The following is a 14,207-nucleotide window of genomic DNA, read 5'->3' as shown; positions in this document are numbered from 1 at the left end:
GGCATATAATGCATAATAATCATATCAGGGTAAATGGAGTATCCATCACCTCGAGCATTTATTATTTTTTGTGTTACAAACATTCCAATTATACTCTTTCAGTTATTTTAAAACATACAATAAATTATTGTCAGCCTGTTATGCTATCAAACACCAGATTTTATTCATTCTATCTAACTAAATTTTTAATCTATTAGTCATCCCCACTCCCTTCCTCCACAAATACCCTTCCCAGACTCTGGTAACCATCATTGTACTCTCTGTCTCCATGAGTTCAATTGCTTTAATTTGTAGCAGCTACAAATGAGTGAGAACATGCAAAATTTTGTCTTTCTGTGTCTGGCTTATTTCACATTAACATAAAGACCTCCAGTTCCATCCATGTTGCTACAAATGACAGAATCTATTTTTTTTTTATGGCTGAAGAGTACTCCATTGTATATATGTACCACATTTTCCTTATCCATTCATCTGTTGGTGAACACTTCGGTTGTTTCCAAATCTTGACTATTTTGAATAGCGCTGCAATTAACATGGGAGTGAAGATATTTCTTCAATATACTGATTTCCTTTTGTGGAGCATATTTGCCCAGTAGTGGAATGGCCGGATTATATGATAGTTCTGTTTTTAGTTTATTGAGAAACCTCCATACTGTTATATATAGTGACTGTACTAATTTACATTCCAAACACCACTGAATGGGATTCCCTTTTCTCCACATTCTTGCCAGCATTTATTAATGCCTGTCTTTTGGATAAAAGTCCTTTTGACTGGAATGAGATGACATTTCATTGTAATTTTGATTTGCATTTCTCTGATGATCAATGATGTTAGGGACTTTTTTATACACTTGTTTGCCATTTGTGTGCTATTCTGACACAATCTCAGACATTCTGAGCAATGTCTATTCAGATCTTTTGCCCATTTTAAAATCAGATTATAAGATTTTTTTTCCTATTGTATTCTTTGACCTCCTTATATATTCTGGTTATTAATCCCTTGTCAGATGTAGAGTTTGCAAATGTTTTCTCCAATTATATGGGTTTTCTCTTCAATTTGATGATTGTTTTCCTTGCTGTGTAGAAACTATTTAACTTCATTTATAATTTCATTTGTCTATTTTTGCTTGGTTGCCTTATGCTTTTAGGATATTACTCAAAAAATCTTTGCCCAGACTGATGTCCTGAAGCATGTCCCCAGTATTTTCTTTTAGTAATTTCATAGCTTGAGGTCTTAGATTTAAGTCTTTAATCCATTCTGATTTGATTTTGCATGTGCTGAAGAGACAGGGGTCTAGATTTATTCTTCTGCATATGGATATTCCATTTTCCCAGCACCATTTATTGAAGAGGCTGTCCTTTCCCCAGTGTCTGTTCTTCATACCTTAAAATGGGTTCACTGCAGAAGTATGGATTTGTTTCCAAAAATAAATGGAAATTCTAGTCCATTGGTCTATGTGTCTGTTTTTATGCCAGTACCATGCTGTGTTGGTTACTATAGCTCTGTAGTATAATTTGAAGTCAGGTAACATGATTCCTCTAGTTTTGCTCTTTTTGCTCAGAATGGCTTTAGCTATTCTTAGTCTTTTGTGGTTCCATGTAACTTTTAGAATTATTTTTCGTATTTCTATGAAGAATGCCATTGGTATTTTGATTAGGATTGCATTGAATCTATAGGTTGCTTTGGAAAGTAAGAACTTTTTAATAATATTGATTCTCCCAATCCATGAACATGAAATATCTTTCCATTTATTTTTGTGTTCTCTTCAAGTGCGTGCATTAATGTTTTACAGTTCTCATTGTAGAGATCTTTTACTACTTTGGTTAATTTCTAAGTATTTTCTTTCACTTGTAGTTAGTGCAAATGGGATTACTTACTTGATTTTATTTTCAGATTGTTTGCTGTTGACATAGAGATATGTGACAGATTTTTATATGTTGATTTTGTATCCTGCAACTTTATTGAATTTATTAAATAGTTTTTTTGATGGAGTCTTCAAATTTTTCCAAATAGAAGATTGTATCATCTGCAAACAAAGATACTTTTACTTCTTTCATTCTAATTTAAGTGCCGTTTCTTTCTCTTGTTTGATTTTTCTGTGTAGGACTGCCAGTACTATGTTCAATAATAATGGTGAAAGTGGGCATCCTTGACTGATCCACTGATCATTCAGGAGCATATTGTGTAATTTCCATGTGTTTGTACAGTTTCCAATGTTTCTCTTGTTATGATTTCTAGTTTTATTTCATTGCGGTCAAATAAGATACTTGATACGATTTTTTTTTGAATTTTTTAAAGACTTGTTTATTGCCAAACATATGGTCTATCCTTGAGAATAATCTGTGTGCTGAGGAGAAGAATGTGCAATCTGCAGCTACTGGATGAAATATTCGTGAATATTTATTAGGTCCCTTAGGTCTATGGTGCAGATTAAGTCTAATGTTTCTTTGTTGGTTTTCTGTCTGGTTGATCTGTCCAATGGCTGAAAGTGGGATGCTGAAACCTCCAGCTATCATTGTACTGAGGTCTATCTCTCTCTTTAGCTCTAATATTTGCTTTCGGCTAGTCCTAGGGTACTCAGTTATCTCAATTGATCACCGTCAGTTATCTCAATTAATCACCATCAGTTACATATTGAATTCCTTGTTATATTCTTCCCCCTTTTTCACTACTAAACTTGACTACTCTTAATGAAACATATATTTGCTTTATATATCTGGTTGATCTAGTGTTGAGTGCATATATATTTACAATTATTATATCCTCTTGCTGAATTGACCTCTTTGTCACTATATAATGACCTTGCTTATCTCTTTGTATAGCTTTGTACTGAAGTCTGTTTCGTCTAATACAAGTATAGCTACTCTTGCTTTTTGGTTTTCATTTGCATAGAATATCTTTTTTCATCCTTTTATTTTCAGTCTATGTATGTCTTTATAGATGTTACAGGTGAAGTGTGTTTCTTGTAGGTTAAAAATATTTGGGTCTTTTTAAAATTATTCATTTGGCCACTCTATGTCTTTTACTGGAAATTTTAGTCCATTTACATTCAAAGTTATTATTGATAAAGACTCCTGCATTTTGTTATTTGTTTTCTGGTTGTTTTATAGTTCCTTTCTTTTTTCTCCTTCCTTCTTTCTTTCCTTCCTTCCTTCCTTTCTTCTTTCCTTCCTACCTTCCTACCTTCCCTCCCTCCCTTCCTTCCTTTCTTCCTTTGAAGGTGTTTTTTTCTTCTTTGTTTTAATTTCTTGCTTTTTATTTTTTGTGGATCTGTTGTAGGCTTTTTAAATTTGAGGTTATTATGAGGCTTGCAAATAACATCCTACAGACCATTATTTTAAACAGATGACAACACAATACTAATTGCAATAACAAACAAACAAGCAAAGAGAAAACTAATAAAATCTTTACAAATTAACTTCAACCCACTCCACTTTTAAACTTTTTGTTGTTCCTATTCATATCTTATTATACTATGTCTTGATAAGTTGTTGCGGTTATTAGCTTTTGATAGGTTTATCTTGAGTTGACAAGATATGAGTAGTTTGCACACCACAATTACAGTGTTATAATATTCTGCGTTTGTCTGTGTACTTACTGTCAGTAGTAAGTTTTATATCTTCAGATGATTTCTTATGACTCATTAATGTCTTTTTCTTTCAGATTGGAGAACTCCCTTTAGCATTTCCTGCAGGACAGGTTTGATGTTGATGAAATCCCTCAGCTTTTGTTTGCCTGAGAAAGTACTGCTACTTCGTATTTGAGGGATATTTTCACTGGATATATTATTCTGAGATAAAAGAGTTTTTTCTTCAGCACTTTTAATGTGTTATGCCACTCTTGTCCGACCTGTAAGGTTTCTGCTGAGAAATCTGATGCCAGATGCATTGGAGCACCTTTGTATGTTATTTGTTTCTTTTCTTTTGCTGCTCTTGGGATTGTTTCTTTATCCTTGATGTTTGGGAGTTTGATTATTAAATATATTGAGGTAGCCTTCTTTGGGTTAAATCTTCTTGGTGTTCTATAATGTTCTTGTACTTGAATATTAATATCTTTCTCTAGGTATAAGAAGTTCTCTATTATTATTCCTTCGAATAAACTTTCTACCCCAGTGTTTCTCTCAACTTCCTCTTTGAGGTCACCAACTCTTAGGTTTGCCTTTTTAGATTATTTTCTAGGTTTTGTAGTTGTACTTCACTCTTTTTTATTCTTTCTTCTTTTGTCTCCTCTGCTTGTCTATTTTTAAATAGGGTGGTTTCTAGTCACCAATTCTTTCTTCTGCATGATCAATTCTGCTCTTGAGAGACTAATGCATTTTTTACTATGTCATTTTTCAGGTCCAGAATTTTCATTTGATTTTTAAAAATCATTTCAGGCCAGGTGCGGTGGCTCATGCCTGTAATCCTAGCACTTTGAGAGGCTGAAGTAGTAGTTCACTTGAGGTCAAAAGTTTGAGATCAGCCTGGCCAATATGGTGAAACCCCATCTCTAGTATACAAAAATTAACCAGGCCCAGTGACACGCGCCTGTAATTCTAGGTACTTGGGAGGCTGAGGCATGAGAATCACTTGAACTTGGAAGGTGGGCATTACAGTGAGCCGAGATCACGACAGTGCACACCAGCCTGGGCGATACAGCGAGGCTGTGTCTCAAAAAAATTATTTCAACCTCTTTGTTAAATTTATTTGATAGGATTTTGAATTACTTCTGTGTGTGATCTTGAATTTTATTGTGCTTCCTCTAAACAGTTGTTCTGAATCCTCTGTCACACCAGGTTAGGTCACTGGCACCTTATTTATTTTGTTCAGTGAGGTCACGTTTTCCTGGATGGTCTTCATGCTCATAATGTTCTTTGATGTCTAGGCATTGAAGAGTTAGGTATTTATTGTAGCCTTTGTAGCCTGGGCCTGTTTCCACCCATCTGTATTAGAAATGGTTTCCAAGTATTCAAAGATAATTGAGCGTTGTGATCTAAGTCTTTGGTCGCTGCATTTCTATCTGCATAAAAGGACATCCTAAATCCAGTAATTCGGTGACTCTTGCAGACTCAAGGAGTTACCATATTGGTCATCTTCAATAAGATCCATTAGAATTCCCTGAATTATGAGGCAGAGTCTTTTTTTTCTCTACCGTTACTTTACCCTAAACAAATAGAGTCTCTCTCTCCATGCTGAGCTGCCTGGAGCTCCGGGAGGGGTGACACAAGCACTCCTGTGACCACCACCACTGAGACTGCACTGGGTTTCATCCAAGACCTCTGGCAACCATTGCTTGGCTCTTGCCAGTGTAGGGCTCTTCAGTCAGCAGGTGGCAAATCCAGGCAGGCTTATGTCCTTCCTTTCAGGGAAATGAGCTCCCTGCTGGCCCCAGTTAGAGCCAGAAATATTATCTGGGAGCCAGGGCCTGGACTTGGGAAAGTAAGGAAATTACTTGGTGCTGTATTCTAATGTAGCTGAGCTGGCACCCAAGCTGCAAGACAAAGTTCTTCCTATCCTTTATTCTCCTTTCTTCAAGCAGAAGGAGTCTCTCCTCATGGCCACTGCTGCCCCAGGCCCATGGCAAATATGGCCTGGCTACTGCCAATGTCCATCCAAGACCCAAGGGCTCTTTAATCAGCTTGTCATGAATGCTGCTAGGCCTGGGTCTCCCCTTTCAGGACAGTGGGCTTCCTTGTGGCCCAGGGTGGGTTCAAAAGTGCTTCTCAGGAGCCAAGGTCTGAACGTGAGGACTCTAGGAGCCCATTTGGTGCTCTACCCTACTGTGGCCAAGCTGGTACCCAAGCTCTAAGACAAAGCCCCCTTTACTCTTCCACCTCCTTTCTGCAAGCAGAAGGAATCTTTGTCCATAGCTACCATAGCTAGGAATGTGCTGAAGCCAGCATAGCCTTGGGTCCTTCCCCAGGCCCATGGGGAGTACTGTCGGTGTGCCACTGATGTTTATTCAAGTCCCAAAGGCTGCTTAATCAACAGGTGCTAAATCCTGCCAGGACTGGGTTCTTCTTTTCAGGGCAGTGTGTATTTATAAACATCCAGGAGCTAGTGCCTGGAAGGAGGGGTCTGGAAGGAGGGGTCCCTTAGCCTTTAAGGCTATATTCAGCCTACAGCCAGAATCAGAGTCTATAGACAGAATAGGCCCTGATGTCCTATTCTACTGTGACTGAGCTGGTTTCCAAATTGCAAGACAAAGTCCTCTTTATTCTCTTCTCTTCTCTCCTCGTGAAAAATGAAGGAGTCTCCCCTGGAGCTGCAAGCTGCACTGCTTTGGGTTGGGAGAGGGGTGACACAAGCACTCCCTTAGCTACCGCTGCTGGTGTCTCACTAAATTACATGTATCCCAAGTCTGCTGGCTCTGAGCCCACGGCAGCATCAGGACTTGCCCAGGAATTACAACCCTTGTAGCCTAAACTGCCTTTCAAGTTTATTTAGGAAGCCAGAGCGCTTTAACCTATGGTGGTAGGGCTAAATGGAACTCAATTTTCTACCACTGAGATGGACAATTCCCTTCTGGGTAGCAGTGACATAAATGCTTCCTCCATGGGCACCAGCTGAATTCTTCCCTGTGCTGCTTTTTGCTGTGACAGGGCAGCACTGAATTCCAATTAAGTTACACACTCAATGCATTTTCCCTCCGCAAGCACAGATTCTCTCTCTGCCCCATGCTGTGCTGCTGAGGGATGGTGAAGGGGTGGTATAGGCAATTCAAGACTTTCTTTCCTCTATTTGGTGCCTCTTACCTTGTTGTGATGTTAAAATGACGAGTTGATGGGTGCAGCACAGCAACATGGCACAAGTATACATATGTAACAAACCTGCACGTTATGCACATGTACCCTACAACTTAAAGTATAATAATAATAAATAAAATTAAAAAAAAAAAACTAATGGAATTATTTAACTTCTATTAATAAATAATTTCTTGGAAAAAAAAAATAATAAAATCAAGTACTGTGATCACTAACCTGATTTTTGACTCTTACAAATGTGCTTTCTTTTGTATATAGTTGTTCAATCTGGTGTTCTTTTTGGAGAGACAATCACTAGAAAATTCTATTCAGCTATTTTGCTTCATCTCTTCCCTTGCCATGCAGTGTTTTACATTCATAGTGTAGTATAGAGATAAAGTGCATAAACTGAGAAGTCAGACTCAATGGGTGTGATTCTCAGCTCTGGCACTCAGTGACTGAGTGATTTATGGGCACGTTTCTTATACTTTCAGGGTCTCAGCTATAAAGTCAGTTTGATGACGAAAGCACCTGCCTCACAGGATTGTCCAGTTATGTGGTCTTTGCCAATTTCAAAGGCGTAAACACTCCTACCAGTACCTATGGCATGCGATCAACAGTTTCACAAACAGCTCACAAAATTCTTGAATATTTAATAATTGGCTCTTACGAGTCAGAATGAGCCAGCTCCAGAACACCTCTGATGTTATGATGATTACATAACTTAGTATCACAAGCACTTAAAGGATTACATGGGACATAGTATGCATTCTGTTAAGCAGTTGTTTAAAAAAGATACCTACATTAACTCATCTGTTTCTCACAATTTTTCTATGATGTTGTTATTACTATTCCTATTTCAAAGTAGGTTAAAGAGGTAGAAGGAACTTCAATGTCTGGCCGCTAAGGGTAGAACTGGGACTTAAGCAGTCTGCCACACCGTATTAGACAATAAGGGGTTCTTGCCTGGGTCATTAGGTGATCTCATTCCATTGAACCTATGCAGGAATTTGACTGTGCTTTATCACGGGATGAAAGAAGAGTAGATAATCCTGGGAAAACAAAACAGAGTGAAACGCCAGTATCAACCATAGAGGGTAACTTGGTATCGGGGATTTTTCTGTTGCCTTGGAGGTAAATTATTTATTACATTTTATCATGAGGAAATCATATGAACATACATTTCCAAGCATGAGGCAGACAGTGATGAAAACTTTCATTCCTCAAGTGTTTAGTATATATTTGATATTTTTTTAGTCACTCGACATGAACTAATTTATACATTTACACCAACCATCTGAGGAAAGGCTGTTATTGTTTCATTGGGCAGACAAGAAAACTGAAGCTCAACCATGTTAAGTAACTTGTTCAAGGTCACAAAGCTGCCATTAAACACCAGTCTTGCTTGAATACAAGGTCTATGAGTGCACTGTAAACCATACATTCTATTGCTATCCCTAAAATTGTGAACAAAGTTAGTATCATATTATGCTCTTTAGAGGTAAAAATATTAAAAAATTTAAGGTTAATACTGACACTTTTTTGAAGGGGGAAAGGGCAATAATTTTAAAGACCAAAGTCAGCCAAAGATAGGGGACTGGGGAAAATTCAGGTATTCAGTGTGACTGTTATTTTTTAAAAAATATGGTGATATTTTATTGTCAAAGCCTCTTTACTTTTCAGTGTGTTTATAGCTCTGAGACTGGAGGAGAACAGGGACATGCTTTCTGTGCCTGTCAGAGAAGTCATATGAGGAGATAGGCAAGGGTCAATTTTGGGCTGCTTTACATTCTGTTTGGTACCTTCATTGTATTGGAGAAAAAAGAATTAATTGGTTCATTTAGCCTCTCACTTAATTCAGCCTTTTATTGTGCACTTCAGTTCTCACCCAAATGAACAGAGACAGTGCAGGAAACAGAACACATTTAATGAGGCTCTCAAAAATGTGCAGTTGTTGCTCTTGCTTCTTTAATAGACACAAATCATTTATTTCCTTCTGTAAAACTCCATTACCCAGCAAAAAAAAAAAAAAAAAAAAAAAAAAAAAAGAAACTCTTAACAAATGGATATCTTATCAAAAATGAGAAACCTCTCTCTCTCTCTTTCTCTCACACTTGCATATGCATAGAGTCATGGGGGTATATTCAAAAGGTATCCACACACAGCAAGACTGCCTGTCTAGTTCTACAAAGCCTACGACGTATCCCTTTCCTTGTACATGTTAAGGTTATAACATCCTGGGCATGATACAAATAATCACACTGAATTAGAAGTAAAAGGGATCTTAGCTCAAATTAAGTCCAGTCTTCCAATTTTAAAGATTAGAGAAGTGGCCGGGCACAGTGGCTCACGCCTGTAATCCCAGCACTTTGGGAGGCCGAGGCAGGTGGATCATGAGGTCGGGAGATCAAGACCATCCTGGCCAACATGGTGAAACCATGTATCTGTTAAAAATACAAAAATTAGCCAGACATGGTAGTACCTGCCTGTACTACCAGCTACTTGGGAGGCTGAGGCAGGAGAATTGTTTGAACCTGGGAGGCGGAGGTTGCAGTGAGCCGGGATTGCAGCCTGGGCTACAGAGAGAAACTCTGTCTCAAAAAAAAAAAAAAAAAAAAAAAAGGTTGGAGAGGTGAGGTAAAGCTTCCCTCCCCAAACTCCTTTTTATTGAGACAGGGTCTCACTCTGTCACTCTGTTGTCCAGGCTGGAGTGCGGTGGTAGGATCTTGGCTAACTACAACCTTCACCTCTGGGGCTTAAGCAATCCTCTTCCCTCAGCCTCCTGAGTAGCTGGGACTACAGGCGCATACCACTATGCTTGGCTAATTTTTGTACTTTCAGTAGAGATGGGGTTTCACTATGTTGGCCAGGTTTCACCCTTTGGGCTCAAGTGATCCACCTGCCTTGGCTTCCTAAAGTGCTGGGATTATAGGCAAGTGCCTGGTCCCCAAGCTCTTAATGTAACCTCCTGTCTCCTATACTAAGCTGCCTACTTATTACTGATCACCGCTATGGTGACACAGGTTGGTCTCTTTATGTGCTTTTTATTGAAACTTTTTTCCAAAATGCACGTGCACCTGCAGACACTCACTGGACATTTTTCTGATTCCACATGCAAATATTTCCCCTTCCCTTTCAGAAAGCCCTCTATGCTCCTGTTTTTGATAGTAATCATCCTTTGAGACTTGGCCTTGGGAAAACACCAAGGAAGCAATTTAAACAATTTATTTATTTATTTATTTATTTATTTAACAAACGCTCTCAAATGTGAGCTGGCGCTGGTTTGGGTTTCTACTGATTCCCATGCTTATTCTTCCTCCAAAACAATCATAAATAGTTTACTTGACTATGCTAATGATTTTCATCAGCTTAAAAAGCCAGTTTAATTAATCTCCTTCTGTTTAACAAAATAGTCAATCTGATAAATTGTTAAGTGAAAAAAAAGGAAAGCTGGTGTTTCTCCCATATGTAATGTGTCGGGTAGGTTTAAGCAAAGGTGTTGGCAACTGATACAAAGAAGTAATTCATTATTGAAAATAAGTTGAGATATGTGTGTGCCTCTCAAAAGCAAGATACCAGCACGTGGCCTTCATTAGAATAGCAAGCAATGAATTGGGCAAGCCAAACATCCTATCATCTGTGCCACAGACAAAGCCTCTGCTCTGGGGAACAGATCCAGGTGGTAGAAGTGCATTGTCATATCCTGGTTGCTTGGGAAATAAGCTGTCATATTATTTGGAGCATCCCAGTAGTATGAGTTCAGCTTCCTCAGTAGACAGAACTTTTTTTTCCCCCAAAGCCATCCATTGTTTGTAATGAAACCTCAATGTTAATTTCACTGCTCATCAATTAAGCTCATCTCTTAATTTAGTTGGGATGTGTATACAAAACATCACAATGCTAATTCTGGTCCTTATCTCATGACTATACTAAGGATCCTTGCCTCCAATCTCCCCATCTCAATTTATTTTGTGACTAGATTAATCCTCTTATGCATAGCTAGATGAGAATATTTTCCTGCTTCAAAATCTCCTGGATTCCCAATTGCTACAGGATATTATTCGAGTTCTCCAACATAGTACTAAAAGCTGTAAACAGTCAGAATCAACCCATCCTGAATAGCCTCATATTTCCCAATTCATTTCCATGAGCATTTTATGCCATCTAAAATTTATCTATTTGAAAATTAGAGTTAGAATCAAAATAATTTTTGACTAGTAGCTTTGGAATAAGCTCTCCCAATCTGATATCATAATGCCTATGAGATTCAGGGGGAAAAAAATGAAATCCACACCTCATCCCTACCTAATAGGACAAGTTTTTGAGAGCGTATTGTATTAGAGTTTTACAAACATTAAAGTGGTTATTGCTGAAAATTGACCTGGCTACTCTCTAGATTAAAAACAAAATTCAATCTTAAAAATTGTATGCCTTCATAATGCAACAAATATAAAGTGAAGAAACTATATGAAAAAAATCTTTTTCAGACATTGAAAGGCAGTATGAGAGACTCTTTGAAAGAAGGCAAACAAATGAAATGATCCCCATGATTATTCTGACTGACCATTTGGAGAAAAATTCCAGGCTACAATAACAGAGCCTTCTCCTTAAGTTTAGAAGACAGTATTTAGAAAGGCAAAGAAGGTTAGAATTTGAAAGGCAGAATATCAGAGAGGGGCAAGTAGCAAAGAGAGATACAGAGATCTGCTGAGATTTCTCTGCCAGTCATTACATGAGTACTGATCACGCAAGAGGTCCAGGAAACTACCAAGTCTGGAAAACCGATCAATAGAAAGTAACAGGTGGAAAAAACTCTGCTGCATGCACAGAAACAGGAAAAGTTTATATTCTCACCAAATATTTCTTAACAAATGGGGTGTTGAATAGGGACCTCAGAGGGTCTTGCCTCAATAGTGAGGTCTAATGAACTCTAGACTGTGAAAGTTGCAGATACGAGGATGAAGTCATTCTAATCAGTCCCAGACACATTGAGGCCAGGAGAGCACAAAGAAGAGGAGCTCATCCTGGCATATCTGAAGATAAAAACTGTTTCCTCCTACTGAAACTATTCCAAAAAATTGAAAAGGAGAGATTCCTCCCTAACTCATTCTATAAGGCCAGCATCATCCTTATGTCAAAACCTGGTAGAAATATAATAAAAAAAGAAAACTTGAGGCCAATATCTTTGATAGATATCAATGCAAAAAATTCTCAACAAAACAGTGGTAAATTGATCCAGCACCACATCAAAAGTTTATTAACCATGATAAAATAGGCTTCATCCTCAGTTGCACGGTTGGTTCAACATATGTAAATTAATAAAGGTGATTCACCACATAAACAGAACTAAAGACAAAAACCACAGGATTATCTCAATAGCTGCAGAAAAGACTTTCGATATGGTTCAACACCCTTCATGTTAAAAACTCTATGCTAGGTGTTGAAGGAACATACAACAAAATAGTAAGAGCCACGTATGACAAACCCATAGCCAACATCATACTAACTTGGCAAAACCTGGAAGCATTCCCCTTGAAAACCGGCACAAGACAAGGATAGCCACTCTCACCACTCGTATTTAACATAGCATTGGAGGTTCTGGCCAGGGCATTCAGGCAAGAGAGAGAAATAAACAGCATTCAGATAGAAAGAGAGGAAGTCAAACTATCCCTTCATTGTCTCAGCCCGAAAGCCTTTTAAGCTGATAAACAACTTGAACAGTGTTTCAGGTATAAAATTGATGTGCAAAAATTGCCAGCATTTCTATACACCAACCACAGTCAAGCTGAGAGCCAAATCACAAATGAACTCTCATTCACCATTGCCACAAAAAGAATATTAGGTTGGTGCAAAAGTAATTGAGTTTTTTTGCCACTAATGGCAAACACTGAGGAATACAGCTAACTAAGGAGGTGAAATATCTCTACAAGGAGAACTACAAACCACTGCTCAAAGAAATCAGAGATAACACAGACAAATGGAAAAAACTTCCAGGCTCATGGATAGGAGGAATCAATATTGTTAAAATGGCCATACTGCCCAAAGCAATTTATAGAGTCAATGCTATTAAAATACCATTTTAAAAGCACCATTTATAGAGTCAATTCTATTAAACTACCAGTTCCCATTAAACTACCATTGACATGCTTCAAAGAACTAGGAAAAAACTATTGTTAAATTCAGATGAAACCAAAAAAGAGCCCAAATAGTCAAGGCAATCCTAAGCAAAAACAGCAAAGCTGGAGACATCATGCTACCTGACTTCAAACCATACTACAGGGCTATAGTAACCAAAACATCATGGTACTGGTAAAACAACAGGTGCATAGACCAATGGAACAGAATAGAGAACCCAGAAATAAGACTGCACACCTACAACTATCTGATATTTGACAAACATGATAAAAACAAGCAATGGGGAAAGGATTCCCTATTCAATAAATGGTGCTGGGATAACTGGCTAGTTATATGCAGAAGACTGAAACTGGATCCCTTCCTTACACTATATACACAAATTAACTCCAGATGGATTAAAGACTTAAATGTAAAATTCAAAACTATAAAAACCCTGGGAAACAATATACACAATACCATTCAGGACATAGGCATGGGCAAAGATTTCATGAGGAAGATGCCAAAAGCAATTGCAACAAAAGCAAAAATTGACAAATGGGATCTAATTAAACAAAGAGATCCTGTATGGCAAAAAAAACTATGAATGGAGTAAACAGACAACCTACAGAATTGGAGAAAAATTTTGCAAATTATACATCTGAGAAAGGTGTAACACCCAGGATCTATAAGAAACATAAACAAATTTACAAGAAAAAAAAATTAAGAAATGGTCAGGTGCAGTGACTCACATCTGTAATCCCAGCACTTTGGGAGGCCAAGGCAGGTGGAACACCTGAGGTCAGTAGTTCAAGACCAGTCTGGCCAACATGGCAAAACCCTGTCTCTACTAAAAATACAAAAATTAGCGAGGTGTAGTAGGGCACAACTGTAGTCCCAGCTACTTGGGAGGCTGAGGAGGCAGAATTGCTTGAACCCAGGAGGTGGAGGTTGTAGTAAGCTGAGATGGCACCATTGCACTCCAGTCTGGGCAACACAGCAACACTCAGTCTCAATCAACCAATCAGTAAACAAATAGTGGGAAAAGCACATGAACAGACACTTCTCAAAAGCAGACACACATGAAGCCAACAAGTACATGAAAATTCTCAACATCTCTGATCATTAGAGAAATTCAAATCAAAACCGCAATGAGATACCATCTCACACCAGTCAGAATGGCTATTATTAAAAAGTCAAAAAATAACAGATGCTGTCAAGGTCATAAAGAAAAGGCAGCACTTACACGCTGTTGGTGGGGGTGTAAATTAGTTCAGCCTTTGTGGAAGACAGTGTGGTGATTCCTCAAAGAAAGAAATACCATTCCACTGAGGAATCTCATTACTGGATATATACCCCAAGGAATATAAATTG

General features: G+C 38.1%; 1 protein-coding gene across 32 annotated transcripts in view; it reads right to left on the bottom strand.

Annotated features, from left to right (window-relative positions):
* LRRC4C (leucine rich repeat containing 4C) overlaps positions 1–14,207 on the bottom strand; it is a 1,324,460-nt gene that overhangs the window by 233,265 nt on the left and 1,076,988 nt on the right. The window contains exon 7 of one of the 32 annotated variants that reach the window (XR_012423319.1): positions 7,688–7,774. The exons of the other annotated variants lie outside the window; for them this stretch is intronic. The gene's annotated coding sequence lies outside the window, so the exon portion shown is untranslated. Of the gene's footprint in view, positions 1–7,687; positions 7,775–14,207 lie in introns of those variants that run through there. 32 annotated transcript variants of the gene reach the window in all.

This window comes from Macaca fascicularis, chromosome 14, assembly GCF_037993035.2.
Source record: "Macaca fascicularis isolate 582-1 chromosome 14, T2T-MFA8v1.1".
NCBI classification, from domain to species: domain Eukaryota; kingdom Metazoa; phylum Chordata; class Mammalia; order Primates; family Cercopithecidae; genus Macaca; species Macaca fascicularis.
The sequence above is the reverse complement of the archived record's forward strand: the minus strand, read 5'-3'. Positions and strand labels throughout refer to the sequence as shown.